The sequence below is a fragment of the Zonotrichia leucophrys genome, chromosome 5, assembly GCF_028769735.1.
Source record: "Zonotrichia leucophrys gambelii isolate GWCS_2022_RI chromosome 5, RI_Zleu_2.0, whole genome shotgun sequence".
Taxonomy (NCBI): domain Eukaryota; kingdom Metazoa; phylum Chordata; class Aves; order Passeriformes; family Passerellidae; genus Zonotrichia; species Zonotrichia leucophrys.
The window spans coordinates 25,437,475-25,440,951 of NC_088175.1; positions in this window are offsets into that span (position 1 = coordinate 25,437,475).

Sequence of the window (3,477 nt, forward strand, 5' to 3'; positions counted from 1 at the left end):
AAATATTTTTCTCTCTAGCAGTCCCCTATTCCATATCCTTGTTGTAGCAAACATCTGACCCACACAGAGCAGACTGGCCTGCAAGATGGCTGATGAATCAAGGGAAAATATCCTTTCAGCCACAGCAGATACATGTTGATCAGTCACAGGTGATCCAAACCTAGGCTGATTTGCAATTTAGTACCCTATAGGTGATTAACCAAATCACTTTGAATGGTGTCCTGGCTCACCAGGATTGTCTATTGACTTCCACGGATACAGTGCCTTCCAATGCCATGTTAGGTTCTCAGTCTGTTCCTACTAAGAGAATCACTGTGTAGGAGGGTAGAGACTTCGGAAATATGCCAAATCTGCTGGTCAGGTCGATGTGAGGGAGCGGCTTGGAGCTGTCAGGGTGTGCTGAGACCCCAGCAGCATGCTCACTGTGTGCAGGCAGCTCTGATAGCTGCATGGCTGGGAGCTGGGCCAGGACCTTGCCTCAGTGAGGGCAGGGGAAGATCCCAGCTATGAAAAATGGCTGCTGTTCACTTGTTTGTGCAGCCGAGAGCATCTCATTGCTGGAAGGATCCGCCCACACTCCGTTCAAACACACCTCCTCTCTCATGAGACTCTCATGGCAGCAAAGCCAGGAAGTGTCGGGGTCAGGGGAGGTGTGAACACATGCTGAGCAAACTGTGTTTGATGCAACATATACTATCCCTGCCTGCTGAGACAGCACAAACACCTGCTCTGGAGGGCAATTCCTTTGCTTAGCTACTTAAGCACTGTTTGACCCTCTGCAGGACTTTTCTTGTCTTGATACGTACTGGAAAATAAAAAAGAGCAGTGTTTTCAAAAGGATGCTTTCTGTAGTTTTGTCATTCTGCAAAAGCTTTTTTTCTTCCTGTTTCCTTATACACCTAATTCTTCACTCTGCTCCCAAGGGACAAGGAGAGTTGAATGCAAAAGAAGTGTTTACTGACAAAAATAAACAAAACATGCTTATTCACATGAAATAATGCGATTCTGGAGTAGTGTGTTGTTGTGTAACCGCCAAAAGACATGCCTCAGGTTTTTAACTCTGTACTTCAAGTACAAAAAAGGTCTAGGAATAATCTGAAAGGTGCTCCCACCCACCCTTCTGTATTTGCCCTCATTTATTTTTGTTTCTCTCCAAATGGAACAGAACATTACATTTCAATCTGCTTAAAAAATGACATGATATGAAAAGGGAAAGACAATGTAAAGACATCTGACTGTTAGAGGAGATGGACTTGTTTGAAGCAAAGGGCAATTGAACTCTACTGAGTGCATTTTTTTTAGCCTTTTATTCTTCCTGATGACCTTAGCCAGAGGATAATTGACTTTAAGGAATTAAGAAGCTACATAAGGCACTACTTACTGGTAGACTATGAATCCACAGGAAGCCTTGTCCCAAACCAGCTCTGTTACCTGTGTCTCCTACCTTTGACATCTCCATCTGCAGAATAAGAGAATATATGGAGCTTAGAATATAGATATTCCCTCACATAATGACTATACATGACTATAAGAGTCCACCTGACGGTTATCTACGACTTCTAGATAATTATTTTGGTAATCATCCATAAGAACACGATAACTTTTTGATATCAATATAGAATATAGATTTCTATTCAATTCAACATGCTCAAACACCTGCTAAGTGAAATTAATTTGACTGCTCTTAGTCATTTGTTGGGTTTGCCTCATGCTTAGTCTATTTATTTAATGATAAAAATCTGGTGAATGTTGTTATTGACATTTAAATATCTGTATGTGTGTAACTTAAAAGGAGACTGAGTGATAATGTCCTTTGAATTAGACAAATTTATCTATCACCAACTGTAGTTTGGTGAATCTAAACATCAACATGTGCACAGAGCCACTGGAACAAAGGGAGAAGCAGCGGTAAAATATTGAGATCTTCATATGACAACACTTTAAAAGCACTTGCAGGGTCTTCTTGCAATTTTGATTTTATCTTCAGCTTATTTCATTTATTGAAACAGTGAGACTGAAAGCCTGAAGATCTAAAGAGTTATTAATTATTATGTTATACCAAGAGCTGCTGTGAAACGGAATGCAGCATATTCATAATTGTAAATAGCTGATTTAATTTATAGCATAATGTTAGGTATTTGGGTATTTCTGTCATACTGTTACTGTTCTTTGCTGTGCTGACTGCAAAATATAATAACTTCTAAGCAGTGTGTAAAACAAAGTGCTCAATTCACTTTATTAAAATATCCAATAATAATTGATTTAAAGGCAATAAAATGTGTTCATTAGAGGGTTTATATTCAAGAAATATTGAAAGTATACCTAAAGCTGTCACTTTTATTGTGAATGAACAGGATAATATAATTTGAAAAGAGTGTGATCATACTAAAGATTTGTCCTGCAGCATTATCTGATAGCTCGTAAAGTGCTGAAATTTAATATGATGCTTTCAGTCAGTTTAATTGAAATTTAATTGCCACTTTGGGCAGAAGGTTTAGATCTGATCAATAAAATATTAAAGATTTTGTGCTTTCACTTGGAACAATTTCGTAGCCAATGCATCAAGTCTAACCCATGTTTTAGGAAATATTTGTTTGTTGTAATTCACATAATGTTCAATATCACTTGCTAATCTCAATGTGTTAACACACTGCACAGATAAATAGTGGAAATAATAAAGCTATAGTTGATCCATTTAATTACAACAAGATGAAAGAAATAACGGTCACCTTCAGATTCATGAGAAAGGCATTAATGTAAAAGAGCTATAAATATTTTGAAATGTCAAATCTCAGAAAGACAGAGTCCAACACGAGCCTAGCTGTAAATCAGGCACATGGAAGGACCTTGAAAAAAAGATGGTTCTTTGGTATTTTAGAAATAATTACTAATACAAAAAGGGTAATGATGAACCTATAAATTACATTAAAAAGGGCCATTAGAGGAGGATTAGTTTATAAAGCTGAGAGATGGTTCCTGAAAATTATCCTGGTAGTTATTTCTTCTTTTCCTTTCATATTATTCACGAACCCCAAAATTATCTGATTAATGATAAACTAATTGATTGCTCCTTTGCAATTCAAATTCAGTAGCCAACTTTTGAGCCTCCCTTTACTGTAATCTATACTGTCTTCATTTTTATTAATTTCTTTTCCTCTGTCTGCGTGTGTGTGGGTCAGTGTGAAGGGGATTATCGCACGTTGTTCTCTGTAATGTGTGGGGGCAATCCGGTCTAAGCATCCCTGCTACAAATTCATCTGTGCAGTTGGCTCAGGCCCCCGGGAGCCAGCTCTACCTGCCTGGGGGAACCTGGCGCCTCTGCTCCTCCATCCTCTGCCCAAACGGGCCCTCCTGCAGCTCCTTGGGGACAGTGGACAGAGCTAGAGGTGACTGAAATGCCACTCCTAGTTTCTCTGAGGTCTTCAAACATGCTCTTTAACCTAAAGCCCAGAGAGCATCTTGTGAGGACTGCAGTTT